At 42.7% G+C, this 20,950-nt stretch overlaps 1 protein-coding gene across 2 annotated transcripts in view; it reads right to left on the reverse strand.

Annotated features, from left to right (window-relative positions):
- Window positions 1-20,950, reverse strand: part of ADTRP (androgen dependent TFPI regulating protein) — a 68,338-nt gene that overhangs the window by 24,191 nt on the left and 23,197 nt on the right. The gene's annotated exons all lie outside the window — the stretch shown is intronic.

A 20,950-nucleotide genomic window follows, 5' to 3' on the forward strand; every position in this document is an offset into this window, starting at 1 on the left:
AGTCTACCTCTTCCACACTGCTAGATGAACCTTTCCAGGCCATGCTCCCTAGATGCCCAAGGACCGACAGTGGCTCCCTCTTGCCTACCACATTAGTCCAAATTCCTCTGTCTGGGTACCAAGGTCTTTGTAATGTGTCTTACCCTCTCTCTGATCCTGCTTATTGCCCACTGCCCCCCGTCCCCACTTTTTTTTTGCAGGGTGGGGCGGAGATGCAGTCTTGCTCTGTCACTCACCCAGGCTGGAGTGCAGTGGCATGATCTCAGCTCACTGCAGCCTCTGCCTCTTAGGTTCAAGTGATTCTTCTGCCTCAGCCTCCTGAGTAGCTGGGATTATAGTCATGTGCCACCAAGGCTGGCCAATTCCTGACTTCAAGTGATCTGCCTGCCTTGGCCTCCCAAGGCGCTGGGTTTACAGGCATAAGCCACTGTGCCTGGCCCTCTCCTAAAACACACACACGCATGCACACACTCATGCATACTCTCACACACATTCACACATTCATGCACAAACATGCGCACTCACACTCCTGTATACATACATTCATGCACATCCATGCACATGCACACACAGGTTCATGCATATTCTCACAGATATTCACACATTCGTGCACAAACACGCACACTCACGCATACACTTAGGCATATTCTCACACATTTGTGCACACACATGCACATGGACACATCCATACTCTTTCATACTCTCACACACATTCATACATTTGTGCACACATACACACACCCATGTGCACACACACCCCTCCTCCGTTAGACCGAGGCCGTCTCCTTCACCCTCCGTTGTGTCTCTTTCACCCTTCGTTGTGCTCGGCATGCTCACTCACACTTCCAGCCTCCTGTGCCTGCTTCCTCTCCCTGTGTGGACTGTGCCTTCTCTCCCTGGGATTCAAATCCTCTATGTTCTTGCAGCCAGTGCAATCTTCCATGATACTGTCTCTGAATTTTCCTCTTGGTAATTTCTCTCACTCAACTCGACTGCATTTATATCCTGTGCCATGTAGTCTAGCACTTATGGTGTATATTCGTAAGCTCTGGGGGGCTGGAGAACACGTTCCACCCATCTTTGCGTTTCCTATTGCATTTAGCATGGTGTAACCGAGCTCAGTCCTGCTGAGGGTGGTAAGTGTGTGGGGTATGCGTGAGCCTCCCTCTGAAACCCCTATGTCCTCCCCCTCCTTCCCTGCATCACCCCCTCCTTATAACCATCTGTTTTCTTACATCCTCCAAACCCTTAACAGTAGATTTTTTTAAATGACATAATCAAGGAAATAACTTTAGGAATGGTGGTGTTTTCACATGCAAGGACTGCTGCAGCCTACTCCCATCTTGATTATAGAAGCTGACCTGGGAAAGGTCACTGGAGTATGTGTGCCATGTCTTTTCCTTTATTGATAACATTTTGAAGTCCTTCTGCCATCCTCTGAGCTTATTGAGAACATCTAGTAGTGCTAGTATTTTGCGTTTTTTGTAGTTCCAGCTGTCATTCCTCCTTCACTCCTGCTCGCCAATTTCCTCAGCTCGTGGCTGCCTCTTTCACCCACAGTCTCCACCTGCAAGCTCCAGCCCCATCTTGTTCCTGAGCCCCAGGGCAGCTATGTTGGCCCCTTAGTTAGGGTAGTCTCTGGAGCTTGGGAATGTCACTGTGTTTTCATGCCCAGTAGTGCAGTTGGAACTCTGGGTGCTGGCTCTGGGCAGTCCTTGTGCTGCCATTCACAAAAGTCTTGTGCTCAGGAGGCATCCCCAGGAGGCAGTAGCTTCCTCCCATCTGAGCTGAGCTGGCTACGGCAGTTGGAGATCACGATGACCCACAGATGACCAGAAATGGGTCAAGTTTTGGTGAGGCAGGAGAAGAGGGTGAGAAGGACTAAGCTATAAGTACAGGGCAGCATGGGGTGAAGAGGACCTCTCAGGGTGTCCCGGTCAAGGCCACAGTGGGGTGGCCCAGAGCACCTGGGCATCTCAAGGGCCCTGGGCACCCTGAATTTTAGTGACAACGCCTAGAGAAACAGCATTGCAGACAAGCCATAGCTTTTACATGATTTGCTCAGGGCTGCTCCTGAACACACTGACTGGTTGGAGAAACAAATGGAAAGGCTCCCAGGCCCTCATCACACCTTGCGTCTTCCTTCAGTCTGATTTTAGGCTGCAGCTTCTGTGTCTCTCCCTCTAATAAAAGAGCGTGGCGTCTCAAGGCACACAGTTTCTAATCTAACCCTGGGCTAGTGACCAAATCTCTCTGAACTTCAGATTCCCCAGTTATAAAATGGGTTCAATAAATAGTACATATCTCTGGGGAGGCTGCTATGGGGATTGAGGTGAGTGCATGGAATATGCTTGGTCTCTGGCCCTGGAGAGCTTCCGTGAGCATTTGCTAGGGTTGTCACTATTATCAGTGTGACTGCTGTCCTTCATCTCATTGGTGGGCCCAGGGTGGGGTGCAAGCAAGGGTCCGGGATATCCATGGCTTCAGGTGTTTAGATGGACTCTGGCCTGGGTCTGCAAGAGGCTATGGCGTGCCAGCTACTGGAGTATGGCTGTCCCCGGGGCTCCCTCCCCAGCCCACAGCTGGTGCCTATGTTCCCAGCCAAGGCCACCTCAGAGCCCTGCTGATGCTCAGTGACCAACAGGGATGCTCTCTTCATCCAGAGGCCACCTCAGCAGGCAGGAGATGGAGCTGTCTCCCTGCACAGCCACTTGCCTCTCTCTCCCAGCCTTCACTCTGCTGCAGCCAGGAAGATCCAACCTCTATTAAAAACCATTAACAAGCCCATTATACTGGCCATTGATCTGACGAATTTTATTAACCCTGCCCACAATCAGCAGCTCCCGTCCTCTACATTAACAATCATTTGGAACAGAATTCCTGTGGAATAATGTACTGTGTTCGCGTTAGGAGTAAATGAGTTCGCGGTGATTAATGCTTTTACAACAAACAACTCAGGAATGCATGACTGGTCACCTCTTTCAGGAGGCTGCCCTTTGCAAGTGACATTCAATTGGATTTCCAAATGAATTCTCCCTGATGGCTTCTGGGAAATTTACTTCAGTGATGTCATTAGTGATGGGCCATATACCTCGACTTCATCCTAGCTAAAAGGTCTTTGCAAGAATCACATTTTCCGGTTGGGGCTGGGAGTAGCAATGAGGAAAAGAGCCTTCTAAATATTGAACTGCAGTGAAGAGCCAAACATGATGCAATAAGCCTTCCGGTGTTTCAAATGTATGGGTAGTTCACCTCACTTTGACATAAATCATATGACCTTTGTCAGACAGCACATATTTCAATAAAAAAAGGAAGAACAAATTCAGTAAGAGAAAAATCAAATATGCTTTTTGCTTCCAAAAAAATCTAATAATTAGGCTGGGATTGACACAAATTAGAATGCTGCCAAAAATTACTGGAAACACTGACTCATTCTGTATTTCAATTAACAGTTTCTCAGTTTCCCTTATAAACAGTGAAGCTGACAAAAATTAATTATCTCAGAGGGGGTAAAATATTTCCTTCCAAAGTAAACAAAACATCATGGGCTGAAACAATAGCATGTGTAAACAGAGGGGATCTAGTGGAGCTATCTTTCCTTGTCATTAAAGTCATCATTTTGGTAGATTTTCCTTTAAATGTCTCTTTCCAAATGCAATGGTTATAAGGACAGTGTTGTTCTTCTCCCGTCCTTTTCTATTCAATTATACCTTCCCCACCATTCTCCATATAATGCCAACTTTCACCTGAATATCTTGGAGTGAGAACTACAAGCATGAAGTATCGATTTAAGTATTAGTGTAATAATCACACTAGATTTGCTGCTTACAAAATAGCCTTGCAGATAAGTACTAAGATTTACCAGCCCACAGAAAATTTTTGCAAGGTTGCATGAGTGACAACATGGAAAATAATGATAATGATTTGAGCACTTGTTTGTACTCACCCCATACAGGTAGATAAGTGGCTCTATTAAACAATTTCCCTGCATATGAGGCTAAACTTACAGTAGGATGAAGTTTGCCTGACCTTTGAGAAAGAAGCAAGCCTTAATCACTGAGATAACACATGGAGCCAACAGGTCTTTATCACTGTCATAGAGGCTCCAGAGACTGAATCTTTAAGGCTAGGTTGATCACACTCTTATCCTAAGGTTCTTACAGGGCCCAAGAGCACTTAATTTTCTCCAGTGAAAAAAATTCGGAGAGCCTACATATTATAAAATCAGATGATAACATTAAAAAATCTAATCTCCACTTCTTTCCTCTATTTCATTTCTCTTCTGGACTATCTCTTGTGTTGAGTTTGAGTTGACCAAGATAAATAAACTGACTTCTACCCTCTCAGATGGGTCATCAAGAGCTTTCTCCTGCAGATGCTGTTTCTATATCACCTGCTGCATATGTGCCTCAATACTCTCTTCCTCTCCTCTATTCAAGCCACATTCTGATCTGAGAATTAGTTCCTCATATTGGCTCTTCCCAAACTGAGGTCCTTTCCTCCAAGTCTCTACAATGATACCTTTGGTTTGCTTATGGTACTAATGGATAAATACTTTTAAGTGAAGTTTTAGTGCACTAACAAGATTTCATTTCTGGGTACATTAAGGAGGATTTCTTTTGTTTACAATATATAAAATATATCGTTTTTTAATTTTAAAAAATGGAAGCCTTCACAAAATCTCTTTGGGGAAAACACATGACCAAAATATCAATTAAAACATAAACGTAAATACAATAGACATAGAAATGGAGGCAAAACAAACCTTAATCGAATGCCATCATATCCAAGCTTATTATTACACTGCTGGATCACATTTCTTAAGCTTGAAAATTGCATGCAATAAAGGCATGCAGTAATAGTTGTTTTGTAAATTCCAGCAAGGCAATCTCTGGTTTTGATAATACCACCCATTTGCAGGCTAAAAACTTTTACCTCCCTCCTCACTAACTTCCTGTGCTACAATTTCTGCCTCTAACTCCCTACAGGTAGAGACAATGGTGATGGTCCGTGACTTTTTTTTAGGAATATTTTGTATCTGAAAGCAGAGACCATTTGTATTCTCTATGTTCCTTACATCATTAAAGGTATAGTTTTGCTTTAAGTAAATCTGATATCTGGAAATCTGGAAACGTGCACATAGGCTATAGAGCTTATATCTCTACGGGACTTAAAAAAACAACTTCCAACTATGCTACCTGTAGAAGTCTTTTCAGTCTCAAAGGCTGAAGTTTTTAAAGAGAATTGGGTTTGTAAAAATTCTCTTTTCTACTTTCTAGGAACTCAAGTGCACAGGCCAGACACCACTGTCATTAAGGGTCAACATTAAAATTTGTCAGGAGGAAGGGATTGGGGAGATAAACCACCCACAGAAAGAGCCACTGACTTCTCTTTGATCTCCACTGTCAACCTAGGTGGGCTAACACACGTTCCCCAGCCTGCAAACGCAAGTTATATGGCAAAGAGTAGTTATGTTTGCAATTTACTCTGAAATGCACCAAAAACAAGATGAATCATGCACAGGTGGAGAGATCTATGAGAAAGCAAAAAGAGCAAACTATTAACAGTGGACTCTAAGTAGTGGGTGACCCAGCTATTCATTGTAAAATTCTTTCAACCTTGATTTATGTTTGAAATTTGTCATAATAAAACGTTGGGGGAAACATGAATAGTCTTTACTGATCCGGAAAGAGAAATGAATGCCCCATTGGGCCAAGGAAGAAAAGCACACTGTTGTTTATGAACTCTTATGTGACTTGAACAGATGGTTAAATGACAACTCTATGAATCTTCTGAAGAGAATTTTTAAGGGATCTTTTACTTACTACACTGCTGTCCTTTGGGTTAATCTGTAGTTTGACCAGTATTTCAAAGCACCATTCTATTACAAAACTAGTTGGCTTTGAAGGAATCCGGCCTGGTGAAGAAGTGGCAATTTGGATTCTATCCAGTTAAGGATAAGATTTTTTTTTTTTTTTTTTTTTTTAAAGATATGGGATCTTAAGACCCTACAATCAGGAATCAGGAATATATCCGCCTCTTCCTGCCCCCATCCCCTCTCTCTCCAGCCCTCTAAAGTATCCAAATCCCTTCTTCCTACTGAGCTCTCTCTGGCAATAATAACACCCTACACACCTGCTGTCAGTGCTGACTGACTCCTTTACTCCTCACATTCAAACTTCATTCACTTTTCTACCAAAATGCTTTCCATAGCTGCTTATTCTTTTATCTTCCCAGGCATCACTTCCTTAGCTTTTCCCTATTTTGGTACATACAATCACTTAGCTTTTCCCTATTTTGGTACATACAATCACTTAGCTTTTCCCTATTTTGGTACATATAATCAGGTGCATAGTCTGGTACATTGCAATCAGGCAAACCTAAAAAACAAGTTTTAATGTTGCTACTCCCCAGCTCAAAAACCTTCGGTGGCTCTCTATTGCCTCTGTCCACTATCTATACACCTTCCCTCATCTCATCTCTTATTTCTCAGAGCATCTCAGCAGGCTCACTCTCTTCTCCTCAGTCTCCTTATTATCCTTTTGTTTCAACCCATTTTTCTTTTCTAGTATTCTTCCTTTTTTTTTCAGTTTTTAACTCTTTATTTTCTCCTCTCCCAACTAGCCCCATACATCTTTGAGATACCTTACCCAAAAAGCCCATTTATTAACATGAGAAGACAGAAATGAAAATTAGAACTCAGAAGAACACTGAAACACAAATACACCAACCAGAAAGCTTACTGGGCTTCTATTGTTGAGATTCAAGTTTAGCAATATGCTTCCAGACAGATAAAGTAAAAAGAGAAAGATGAAATGTACACACTTCCTATTTTTTGTTTTTTGGAGAAATTAAAGTTTTCCTCTAGGCATTAGGCCTGAAAGAAATTACTACCATTGTATTTTCATTTTAGCGGGACTAAGCCTCATAGTGGCCTCAACAGTGTCCTCACAACAAACAGTTCACAGGTCTAGATTCCATAAACTGATAACATCTGAAGGCAAAATAACGAAGCTCAATCAAGTGAAGGAGATGCTGCCAGTGAGGAGGTAATATTTTATATTTTCATAGCCTTATGTGATCTGAGCAGTAGATGAACTCCAGAAGTACCATTTTCCCCATGGGTGTTTTGTTTGTTTTTGTTCCAATTGTGAATCGGACACCAGCCAGGATTTTATTCTTTGTTTAAAGCCTGTAGTGCAGGCATTACCACTGTTGATAACACAGAGATCTAAACACTTGGAGAAATTAAAGGAGTCAATGCTAATGTTGAACCCTTTTACTGCAAATAAGAAGGCTCACCAAGGAAACCATCCCCATCCTTTCCATATTTGTGAGGCTGTGGCCCGTCCTGCCTTCTCATGGGATGCTAACTCTTCCGTCTGTTCTGCAGCTCCGTTGGTCTGCACTCAATGCTTCACTGCTTAACAACATTCCAATTTGTTTTTTACACTGTCAATGTCATGTGTTTTTTTCCCTTCCTTTTCTCAAAGAGATGATAAACTCTTTGAGGGCAAAGCTCTCATTTATTTTTTCAGGACTCCCCTCCAGCCTCTCCTTAACACATATTTTGACTGTTTCTCTTGTGCACCTGTCCACTGTAGAATCGAGTGCTTAATGAGGTCTGCAGAGGTCCCAGGGATCTGTCTTTCTTCCCATGCCCACCCTCTAATTACTCTGCACTCCCATGTGAAGACCAGGTTTCCCCTCTCACTGTGGATACGGCACTCATCTGTGTCTCCCTCACTCAGCCCCCTTGGCCTTCACATCACCTTACAGGGCTCAGTGACCCTCAGCTGAACCCCGAAACTCCAGCAGGTGCCCTTTCTTGGCAGAACTGAAGGCTCCTGTGCTCATTCCCATCATGATATAACACTCGTACATTCACCTAATACTGACCAAAGTCTTCCAGAGATGGAAGCAACTCAAGACTTGGGGTCACCATTTTCTCTCTAGTGCCTACAGTGTTTAACCTATTCTGGCCACTTAACATCAGTGACATTAATGAACGAGTCAATGAAACGAAGTGGGGCAGAAGAGGAAGAGAGGTCTTCTGCATAGCCTGGGAAGCCAACCCAGACTTGCTTCACTGGACTCCAGCACCCACATAGCAGGCTGCGTCCAGGATGGGAGGGTTGCAGAATCAACCCCACTTCCAGCTGGTGACCTTAAGGCTTTCTCACAGCTGTAAATGGCACCCCAAAGCTTGGAAATGGGTGTTGGGGATCAATATACTTTGGATATTTGTCCTCTCCAAATCTCATGTTGAAATTTGATCTTCAGTATTGAAGGTGGGGCCCAGTGGGAGGTTTTTGGGTCATAGGGGCGGATCCCCTATGAACAGCTTGGTGTGTTTGAGTAATGAGCGAGTTCTCACTCTTAGTTCCCATGAGATCTGATTCTTAAAAAGAGTCTGGCACCTCCTCCCCCCTCTCTTGCCTCTTCCTCTCTTGCCATGTGACATGACATCTCCCTTGCCTTCTGCCATGAGTAAAAGCTCACCAGAAGCCAAGCATGCTTCCTGTACAGCCTGCAGAACTGTCAGCCAAATAAACCTCTTTTCTTTGTAAATTACCCAGTCTCAAGTATTTCTTTACAGCAATGCAAAATGGACTAACACGGGAGCTACAGAAAAGCCTGTGAACAAGTATGACTCTTAGAAACAATCAATGAGTGCCCACTCTATAGTCACTAAATGGTAGACTCAATGAAAAGGCACCACTGAATAGGAGCTGGCAGCCCTGCAGGAAGTCAGAAGATATGGAGCCAGCAGAGACTGTCCTTTGTTCATCTTGAGACTCACTGGTCTGTGGCTCTACATTCCGAGATGGGGCCAGGTAGAAAGGCCCCCGGGTTTTGCTTGGTATCTCCTCCATGCCCCTCCTCTTCATCAATCTGTAATTCACCCTCCTCCATGCTTCTTTGCCTGGCTTCACATGGTGCACATGGAGACTTGTTTTAAAGACAGAAACAGATGGGCAGCTCTATGGAAAGCTGCTCCAAGTTGGAGGAAGGAGATTGTTCTTTTAAAGAAAGAGGAAGTTTAGGAAGCATGGGGATCTACTCTCACTTTTGGGAAACTGTGTCTCAGGGCACCATCCCTTCCTTTCCGATATCTCATCACAATGTCAAGTAAGGGCTCAGAGTGTGTAAGCAGCTGGTTTCCCTGGGAGATAATAGTGGTTCTGGAAAGCACCCTGTAAGCACAAACTCTGGGGCACAGTTCCAAACCTTCCGCATGACTGATCCCATGACAGATGTTTCCACACTTTCTCCTTCCTGCCTCTGGCCTTCCCTCCCTTGCTGACCTATCAGCGTTTTCGAAAGGGATGTGCAGGCTGTTTTGTGAGAATGGCATCTACTCATTGGTGATTTTCCTAAATGCACATAATCAGTTGATTTAGGGTTAGTCAATCTCTCTCTCTCTCTCTCTCTCTCTCTCTGTCTGTCTCTGTGTGTGTGTGTGTGTGTACCTCTTGCCAGCGGAGAAGGAAATGGCTAACAAGTAGGGCCTAAAGGTAAAAGATAAGAAGTTGTTTTCCCAGGAAATGCCTTCATTCAATACCTGTCAAATATCTCTTGAGAAGCAGGTCTGCTTCAGCATTCTAGGTAACTGAAAGGTATATAAGATATGGTCTTTGAACTAAAAAAAAATTAATGAATTTCAACTTATTAATCTATTGTAACCCTACAGTGTCAATCTAGGACTAGGCTAGTCCTAAGGCATTATGTAAAGGAGGCTCTGAAAGTGTTAGACAACAGTAGGCAGCACCACATCAAGCCTTTGGTGTCCACAATGAAAGACAATAAGTTCTTGTTTAAATCAAAGAAAGAGTTATGGCAAAATCTTCCTATTCTAAAAGACTCAAGGATTTCCCTTCAACAGCTTTTGTGACATTCCCAAGCTGTATCTAATGATCTCAGAATGTGCCACTATATTGTGTTTTGTTATTTCAAAATAAAAATTAATTTTAATTCCCTATTAATAAAAACATATAACTACATGTCAGAGGTTATTTTTTCAATTATGAACATTTTTTTCTTTCTTTCCTTTTTTTTTTTTGAGACAGAGTCTTACTCTGTCACCCAGGCTGGAGCGCAGTGACATGATCTCAGCTCACTGCAACCTCTGCTGCCTGGGTTCAAGCGATTCTCCTGCCTCAGACTCCCAGGTAGCTGGGATTACAGGTATGCGCCATCACACCTGGCTAATTTTTGTATTTTTAGTAGAGATGGGGTTTTACCATGTTGGCCAGACTGGTCTCGAATTCCTGACTTTAAGTGATCTGCCTGCCTTGGCCTCCCAAAGTGCTGGGATTATAGGCATGAGTCACCCTGCCCGTCCATGAACTTTTTTTTCTTTCTGAGAATCCAAGAGCAAAACAAAACAAAAGCAGAAGGTCATTTATAGAAGGTCAAGCTAAAGATGTCCAGTAGCTTAGTAGATTTATTAATTTGACACTCAGAGGAGAAATCTCAGAGGAGACAGAGGTTTGGGAGCCATCAGAGTATCGACATCACTGTATTAAGTGGTAGTAGTTGAGATAACTCAAAGAGTGTATGAGTTGGAGGAAGAATAAAGCATATAGGAGAAAGCACTGTGGAGATACACCAGTTGAGTCAGAGTTTCTAAACCTCTGTACTGTCGATGTTTTAGAATCCATAAGTCTTTGTAGTGGGGGGTAGGCCGACTTGCACATTGCAGGATGTTAAGCAGCATCCTTGGCTTCTACCTAGTAGCATGCCTTCCCCATCCCGCAAAGTTGTGACAATTAAAGTTGTCTCTAGACATTGCCAAATGTCCCCTGCAGGGCACAATCCATCCTGGTTGAGAATCCTTGATTTGAAAGATAGGCAAAACAAAAACATTTTGCAAGGTTGATTGACAGGAGTGGTCAGAAATTCCAGAGGTAAGGAAAAGAGGGAAAGAACTATTTCAGGAGAGATGTGTCCAATGTTTTGGAGAGGTAGTCAGGCATGAGCACCAAATCTACTGGGTTTCCAGACAAGAAGGCTGTTGGTAAGCATGCAGGCCAGGAGCTTGCCCCTTGTGTTTCCAATGAGCCTGTCCTTCCTTCCAGGCTAAGTCCTCCATTTCTTGTTGAGTGTCTGGGACTTTGAGGGTTCAACCTCCTGCTAAGCGGATTCTTGGATGTGGAGCTAGGAGCCTGAACACTGAAGGAAAGTCAGTATAGAGATGTTCCCCAGAGGCCACTGCCGTCAATTCCACAACCCTGAGGATGGCTGGGAATCTTAACAAGTTTGTAAGTGTAAAATTTAGGCATCTGCCATGCAGGACCAGTTGGCGACAAGCCCACTTGCTTAGAACCCTCTACACTCCTGAGAACACAAGCCTGGGGCATTGGGACAAACTTCCCATGGCCAAGAAATGTGGCTCACTTCCTTATCATGGTCTTCTTAGGAAAAACTGAAACAAAATTTCTCCAAAGGTCACAAAATTCCTTCTCACCACAGAATAATACAATGTGGCTTTTAGGAGTTCCTACTTGTGTTTAGAGAGAGATGCTGAAAACACACACACGCTTTTATTCGTAACCAATTTGTACCAGGCGAGCTCTCCAGAATATCCCTCTGAAATGATTGTACACTTTTTGGTTTCCAAATTCAGAAGACATAAAAAGCACAAGGGTTTGTTTTGTTTGTTTGTGTAGTGCACTTTAGCTTTCAAGCTGAATTTTCACGGGTTAATTAGTTTCTAATAAAAGGAAGAGAAATGCTGAAATCTTCTCTGCCTTTACGAGGCTTCTCTTTTTATTCTGCCCTCAACATAAGAAGAAACTTGATTACTATTGGACTGTTAAAACTTCAAGTTCCATAGCAGCCATGAAAGAACTTGTTCTGTTTCTATTTGTGGAGTTCCACAGGCATGGATTTACTTTTCACGTGGACAACGAATGAACCTCATTCCCAGCTTTTTTGCCCATCAAGAGGAACCCCTGGTTTGGTAGTATCAAGTATGTCTCCCAGGGCCAGCAGCAGCCCAGCAATAGTGATAAGGAGGGAAACTGACCTATCACAGGCTTTCACAGAGATAGAAAGGGGCTGTCCCTTTTTTCAACCGTTTCTCCTCTTCCCCTGATGGCCTCTCTTTCATCTGGTTACCGCCATGATCATGTCCTTATTCCTCTGCTTAATTTCAGACTCTGCCACCTTTTCTCTTTGATTCACTAATTCTTTGGAGACATGAATACACAGTTACCTAATTAACATCTGACCACGGTGGATGTAGAGAGGAAAGGATCAGCCTAGAAAACTTTCTGCCAGATAGTATATGCTTTGAGCTATAGCACCAATCAGAACAGACATTGTTTCTCCTCAAGCAAAATATATGTAATTATGACTCTATGCATCTCTTTGAAGATAAGTCAGTCATGATTAGACCACATGTCTCAGATATAACAACCAAAAGCCCTATAGATATTTCAAGGCATCAGTAAGCTTCCTGGCAGTGTCCTCATTTACAACTTTCTGTATAAAAGAACACTCCAAAGTTTCCAAATATACAGTGTCAGCTATAGACACTGACACTGTGGGTCGCTAAAGGCTTTCCCTCTCCCTCTAATGCTCCTTGGCCCCACCACACCCCACTCTACCCCAAAGGAAGAAGAACTCTGGGGTCAGTCAAGGTCACAGAGAAACTACTAAAGTAAGAGACGAAGTCTTCATTCATCCTCTCGTGCCATAATCATTCAGTGCCTACTACATGCCAGGCACTGTGTGGGGTGCTAAGGATCGGGAGGTGGACAGATGTGGTCCCTGGCCTTGCAGACCTTACAGTCCATGGGCAACATTTCCTATGAGCAAGTAAGCAAAGATACCAACCGCAATATGTGCTGTGAAGGAAACCAAACAGGAATCTACGTACCAGAACACAAGTGGAGGAATAAACTTCATGGAAGGCAGTCAGGGAAGGCCATTCTCAGAAGACCATGTCTAAGATGAGACCTAAAGGTGAGCCATGGGAGAGCAGCCAGGGAGTGTCTTGGGCAAGGGGGCAGTACGTGCTAAGGTGCGAGAAAGAACTTCAAGGGCTGCAGGGCACAGTAAAGCCTGGAATGGCTGGAACATGGAGTGCCAGGGGGAGAGAAGCTCAATCTGCATCTGCAGCATGAAGCAGGGCCCAGGATTACCAGGTTTTGTTGGTCATAGGAAGGAGTTCAGTTTTATTCTAAGTGAAGCAGGAAGCCACTGCTGAGTATCAAAAAGGGAAATAACATTTTCCAATTGATTTTGCCGTGGTCTGTAGAGGCCTGAAAATGAAAGCAAGAGGACCAGTTTGGTGATGTTGTATTTAGGTGAGAAATAAACGTGGCCACGAGGGTGTTGGCAGTGGAGCCAGAAAGTGAACAGATTTGCTACCTATTTTGGAGGTAGAATGGATAAGAGTAGCTAATGGAATGGATAGAGTGGAGGGAGGTGGCAGGGTCAATGCTGGTTTTTGTCTTGGGCAATTGGGAGGATGATGGTTCCATTTCCTGAGATGGAGATGCTCAGAACAGATGAGAATATAATATACTCAGTGAGATTTTATAATATAATATAATATAATATAATATATTCAGTGAGAATATAATATATTCAGCTCTGTACATGTTGATTCAGAGATACCTGTGAGATGCCTACTGATGTATACAGTAGCAAGGTCAGGTAGCAGCTGGCTATGCAAATCTGGAACTCAAGGGAGATCTGAGCTGGACACTCAGCACATTGAGAGAACAAAAGCCATGGGAATGAATGGATGCCAGTTACTGGGGAAAGGGCATTAGCAAAGCAGAGGTCCTATGGGAAGCCTGGAAGAACACCATCCTTTAGAGAGAAAGCAGGGGATGCAAGCAGAAACCGAGGTAGGAGAAGAACAAGGGAGTGTGGCATCAAAGGGTTAAGGAAGCAGAGTTTCAAGGAGAGAGAGGTGCCCAGTGCTGCTGAGAGGTGAGGAAGATGGGGGCAAAAACAGGTCCCCAGAATTTGGTGACATGGAGATAATTGGTGACTAGAATATGACGAATGAGCAGAATAAGAATAGATCCTAAGTACAGGTCTGAGGGCAACACTCTTGGGCTACGTTCCATTCCAAGAAGCGCACTTGTGTGCTCGAGTGACAGTGTCTGCCCCAAAGGAACTCCCAATTAGCCAACTCTTCTCCCACCTCTGAAAATCTTTGTAAGAAACAGTGCAGGGCTCAGGAAAATGAAGCTATGACTTGAGGTTTGCCTCTGCTTCGGGTGGTAGGAAGAAGGGTTCTTTCCACTTGCCACATCTTTACTTTCATCTTATGGAGCAGTCAGTTCCAAAGACTGAAGGCCAGAGAACAGGACTCAGAAAATTGCTCAAGCAGCAGGTGCCATTCTGCTTTCAGTAAGGCCAACAGGACAAAAGGCCCCAGTATGATTCACAAGAATAAAAGGGGTTGGAAAATTGGGGGAAAATTTAAAAACAGCCGCTATGTTGGAAGAATTTACACCTCGGTGCATTAGGCAGCCAGTGCAGGCCTGGGGCACATCTGAGAGTTTGGTTTGTGGTTAAATCCCTGATGGCAGAAAATCCCAGTTAACAAATAGGACTTGCATTTCACCTCTCCCCTCCTGGCGAGGCCCAGGTAGTCCTGCAGGCTTGTGTGCCTAACTTCCATGCTGACCCTAACAGCCAAGTAGATCAGGCAATCCTGGGTGCATTAAAACCCAATCCTGAGACTTTAATAATATGCAAACTAAATAAACAGTATGCACCAAGAAACAAATACAAACTCATCCTTCATTGTCACATTGCCTAGCCTAAGAGGCAGGCAATTTGAACACCTCAAGCAATCACGTTATGATCAAGAGCCTTTCCTTAATTGCCAGAAACCCTATGGGTCTCTCCTCCAGGAGAGGATCAGAAAGGACCACACTCCAGCAAATTCATCTATAATCACAATTTAGCATTATTACATAGCAGCCTGTCCCTAATCAAGCGATGAACAAAATGAATTCTTTAATCACTAGTTCTCTTTCTTTGCTGATGCCTGTCCCTTTAAAATGAGCGTTCTAGAAACTTTGCATTTTCCTCTGAAATGTACTCTGACCTCCTGCACATGATCCTCCCCAATCTGACTGTGTTATTTAATTAATTTATTTACTTTGAGATAAGAACCTTGCTTAATCGCCCAGGCTGGAGTGCAACGGCACGATCTTGGCTCATTACAACCTCTGCCTCTCAGGCTTAAGTAATTCTCCTGCCTCAAGCTCTCAAGTAGCTGAGACTACGGGCATGCATCACCACACCTGGCTAATTTTTGTATTTTTTGTAGAGATGGGGTTTCGCCACGTTGCCCACGCTGGTCTCGAACTTCTGGGCTCAAGCAATCCACCCGGCTCAGCCTCCCAAAGTGTTGGGATTACAGGCATGAACCACTGATCCTGGCTCTGACTACATTATTAGCTGGAATTAGCGATTAGTTGCATAGTGTAGAAATCCGTGCCTTCAAGAACAGTAGAGATGCTTCCAGCAGGAAGGAACATAAGCTTGCACAAAAGGCCTTTTCACTATGTCGTCTCCCATCTCCCACATGAATTGGTTCTAATCTACCCCATACCACTTCCAATGTATTCCTATATGTCAGGATAATTTCTCATCATGGATTCAAATTCCTATTAATATTTTTTCTAGTCAATATTTCCTCTTCTGCTGACATGGAGGTCATACCCTTCATGCGTACGTATTATAAGAGTGGTTATTTTAGAAATTATAACATGCATATTTAACCTGGTCACGGCTGACATAGGTCACTGTCTCTAGCCCCTCACCCTCCAACAGTCCAACGGGACCTTAGAATACCTCTATTCCAATCACCCCCTCTTGATTTACACTCTATTTTTGCTCAGCATTTTAGCTCATTTTGGAGGATTTTTTGTATTTTTAATCACTACACATTGGACAAATTCTTTTCCATTGCTTTTAGTATCCAAACCTCCATTCTGAGATCCTATTTCTTCTTTCTAGAGTATTCCCTTTAGCATCTCCTTCAGAGAAGATTTGTGGGTGGGGAAATCTGCTCTAGTGTGTCCGAAAATGTCTTTATGTTGCCTCTATTGTAAAAGACACTTTCAGTGAGTAAATAGGTTGACAGTTTTTTCCTTCAACACTTTGGAGCTATTATTCTATCCCTGGCTTTGCTATTGCTATTAAGAAATCAGCTATCAGTTTAACCATAGTTTCTTTTTAGGAAATCCATCCTATTACTCTGGTTAATTTTTGGATCTTCTTTTTTGTCTGCAGTTCCTGTAGTGTCACACAGTAGGTAGATGAGAGTGGTTTCAGTCCAGCCTTAGTCCTGTATGGAATTTATGTTGCACTTCTTGAATCTGAGGATTACTTTTGCATACGTTCTGGGAAATAATCAATGTTTATCTCTTCAAATATTGACTTTACCTCACTCTTCTTGGTACCTTTTATTCTGCTTTATTTTAGCTTTTGGGAATTTCCATAACTTTCTTGTTGGTAAGCCAAGCATTTTAAAAAGGTTTTTAAGAAATATTTTTATTCAATGTTTTGGGTGTCTTATGAAATTTTTTTTTTCAAGTTACTGTTTCACTATATGGCCAGAAACGAAATCATTCAGAACTTTTTTTCCTTTGAATGAATAACTTTCTCCTCATGTTAAAGATCATAGGCATGATTCAGAAGGAAGCTATTGATCCATGAATTTTAAGGTCATGGATCAACAGGGTTCACTTGGGAAAACAGAAGCCCATCCAGGGATTCCAAAGAGGAAGGGTTTCAAGGCTTAGGAAGCTGTTGAAAAGGGAAGGGCAGTGAAAAATAAAGGAAATTTCAACCAGATGGGGGTGATTCATGGGAGCTCACCAGGAAGCCGCTACAAACGTCAAAAGTCTTCATGAACTGCTACCATTGATCTCAGCTACTTGCACGATGAAATGTGTGATTCCTAGGTGCTTTTCCAGAAGCCATTACTAGCCTCATGTCTGCAATCTTCCCACATATCTATTTGAAACTGCCACTAGGGAATAATGGCTTCTCTTCCTCCACATCTCATGAGAATGCCTCTCATTGGCTGACTGTTGCCTGGAACCATATGGAGAAAGGGGTTCTAGCAACAGTGGGTGGCTCCGGGTTTATCCCCTGCAATGCAGTGGAGAATGGAGAAGAGGCGATGGTGACTCCAAGTCAGTAACAGTTTGCGTGGGTCATTAATGTATCACTGATAGCATTTTATATTGCACATGTAACATATTTGTTTCTTCTAACAATGCAGAGAATTAAGGATGATAAACATGCCTTGCCTGTTTAAAGGAACCCAATATCAAGAGAGGTTTATTAATTTTTCTGAAACCACACAGCAAGGCAATGGCAGAAATGGAATCAGAGTTGAGGTTTTCTGGTACTTAATTCTTTTCATGAAGTGAAAACAAACTTGTCAATTATTTTTACAACTTGGACATACAGCTAAGAAATTTTGCTTCTCCTCATACCAGTCTGACTTTTAGGGATCAAGCTCTAACATTTTCATTTCTAGTAGCTTATACCTTTCAACTTTTTAGCCCAAGTAGACATTTTTAAAATGTGAAGGGGCATTTGTGAATAGGATTTGAGTTATGAGATGGTCCATTTCCTGATGACCTGTACCTGAAGATCATTAGATTATATGCATTGTGCTCTAAAAGTTGCCATCTAAAAAAAAAAGAAGCCACTAAATCTAAGGGTCATTCTCATTGGACATGCAACTCAATTTTCCAGTTGTCAAATATTCAACAAATATTTCTGAAGTGCCTTTTTTTTTTTGCCAGACTTACAATTTCTGTGATCCTGATGATATTTTAAAGCTTCTGACTCTGACATTAGGTTAGTGAAGTATTATTTTAAAATATGTCAGTAAGAGTATGCATATTAATTAAAATGTTCCCATATATAAGCCTTAAATTAAACTCTCTGTGCCAATTGGAGACAAAAGACCTTTATTAAATACTGTTAGATAGGTTAAGTATTTTACTATGTCTGCCAATCACTGCTAAAAAATAATACTCATTGTCAAGCATGAAATGGGTAAAAAAGGAAATCTCATCTTATGATTGTCTCTTCGAGTCACATATCTTAAGATGATAGCAAAACCAGCATTTGCAAGCAACGGCCACATCCTACTGCCCCTGATCAGTAGGCCTGTTATCATGAGGGTTGAATTCTGTTTCAATGCCTTCATAATTCCACCGCTGGTTCTCTGAGCAGGTAGAGGCAGGATGCACCAACACACCTAGAGATTTTTAGTTAATCAAGGTGCTCTGAAATGGCATCTGGGGCCATTTTAGGTGTCAGCCACTGTTAAAAGTTTGCAAGTACACACTCTGCACTCAGCGTAGAATTCCTGAGATCAGTGATCTGAGTGAGAATCAACAGAATCCCAAATTTGAGCAGACATTTTACTCACACTTCAATAGATACTGCCGGGTGCCCCTGTCTCTCACATGGCTTAACATGCATGAGCTTCCTAGAGACAGAGCTCTTTCTTGTCCTCATTCCCGCACCCCTCTTTAGCTTTACTCCAGTGTAAAGTTTTAGAGGAAATGATAAATCCATCAAATGCATGAGAGTGACAGAAAGGGGATGAAGCCAGGGTAAGCAGGCCGATGACAGGTTGTGAGAGTTGATGAGATTCAGGAGGGAGATGGCAAAACAAGGACCTTCTATATAAATGGACTTGGATCTTGGATTGGGAGAGAAAGATAAAGGGCAGAGTTGAAAATTCAGAAACTCAAGATGAGAAATATCTAAGAGCTAAGGATCCATGTGACAGACGTGTAATACATGGGCAAGTGTAATTATCACATCAAGAAGACTACCAGGAAATGCCCTGCAGAATTATTCCACTGACTGGTAATCCAAGGACCTGGAGGTGGGAGGAAGACAGAGGAACTGGACAAATTCAAATTTCCAATTAGGCACAAGCGGCTTCTTAGCAGGCAGAGAAGATGATGAGACTAGGAACAAGGTGTGGGGGCTGGTTGAGAACCTGTCAGCAGCTCCCTATTCAAGGCAAGGACGGAACTCCACAGCCTACAGTGTGTCTGCCTCTGGGGTTATTAAGCAACTAGAAGCATGACAGGGCCTTTTCCGTGCTGGCTATTTAATCAGGAAGAGGAGTGTCGGTTCTAACCTGGCAGAGAAGGCGCTCTCATCCGCCCAGTAGGCTGCTCTTGGGGATGTTTCATGTCTGTCTTGAGATCAAGGGAGTTTGGCTCTTTCCTTCCACTTAGATTTTTAGTTTTTGCTCTTAGTATTTCAGAGAGATTTAGGATCTTCTGTTATGAGTTTCTCCAGCCTGGTTATTCTCCAGCATCAAGTCATTCTTCCCGTTGGGGTGTTACATATGGTTGCCATGGAAGTGAGCACTGGTTGATTCACACAGGAGAGGGACTCACCAGCAAGCCCTCAGGGGGTACTGAATAATTTTAATTACTAAAATTCCTAGTAACTTCTCAGAAGACATCTATACTTTTTTGGTCACTAAAAACCTTTGACCTTGAATGAGAAATTAGAATTTTTTTTTTTAGTGTTTAAAAAGCAGCCTGTTGATATGTTGATAATAGGAAATCACTGAATAATGGAATTTTTAAAATATGCTATTCTTGAGCATACATTGGAAGTTCTCTGAATTGGGATTAAAAGGAGGGAAAAAAAATCGCGCTTTCTTCATCCTGGTCCCTGCTCTCCAGAGATGAAGAAAGCAGACACAGTGAGTGCCCAGTTCTAGCTATGGAAACCCACCAATGGACTGGTTGTCCTCTGGAAGTGTTCACTATTAGACTTTCCTCTGTTTAGCTTAAGATTTCTTGAGAGGCAAAATGGCTTTATGGTGGTTATGCAGGTACCTATGCTTCCTAATCCCAGTTTAGCTTCTGATTTCACTGTGGCATTTAAGGCATTCAACGTCTCAGTGTTTCCCAGGTGAATGACAGAAAAGATTCTAACCTACTCTAGGTTAGGAAGTTAATGGAATGATTTTTGTTAAAAAGGGTGGCTAGAAAGTTGTTTCAAAACAAGGAACCACCCATCAATAACACTGTAGTGCTAAAACCTGAATTGATATTCAAGTAAATATATGGGTGTGGTTAATGATTCCACTTTATTTCTGCTGGGGAGCTTTGGTACATGTTCAGCAACGCTCTGAACAAGGGCCTTTCTCTCGGGATGCCATGGAGACATTCATACATTGGCTTAATTTATGTGTCTCCACTCTCCCTAGACTCACATGAGAAGTTATTTCCCAATACTATTTCCTGGTCATTGTTGCCAGTCATGTTTTCTCTTTTTCATATAGACCTGGTCTAGAATACGGCCAGAGCACATTTTAGAATTTAATAGTACAAGGGGGCTGGACACAGTGGCTCACGTCTGTAATCCCAACACTTTGAGAGGCTGAGGCAGGTGGATCACTTGAGCTCAGGAGTTCAACACGGTGAAACCCCATCTCTAATAAAACACAAAAAATTAGCCAGGCATGGCATGTGCCCATGTGCCTGTAAATCCAGCTACTCAGGAGGCTGAGGCTGCAGTGAGTGATTATGCCACTGCACTCCAGCCTAGGTGACAAAGCGAGACTCTGTCTCAAATAATAATAATAAATAATAATAATTTAATGGTACAAGGGATGGAAAATCACAGTTGGGTGACTTGATGTGAAACAGTTGCTTTTGAGATTGTGATTTTAAAGACATTTCATAGGCCCTACCTTGGAAAAGTGTCATTTAAAAAATGTATTGAGAGGTTACCATTGGGGGAAGCTGGGCAAAGAGTACACAGGACTGCTATGATTTCTTATACTTACATGTAAATCTACAATCATCTCAAAAAAAAAGTTTAATTAACAGTGAGTTAAGGAATAAAGTAAAGGAAAACTATGCAGATAGTAGATGCTGGATATGTGTTTATACAAAGATTA

This window comes from Chlorocebus sabaeus, chromosome 17 (assembly GCF_047675955.1).
Source record: "Chlorocebus sabaeus isolate Y175 chromosome 17, mChlSab1.0.hap1, whole genome shotgun sequence".
NCBI lineage: Eukaryota > Metazoa > Chordata > Mammalia > Primates > Cercopithecidae > Chlorocebus > Chlorocebus sabaeus.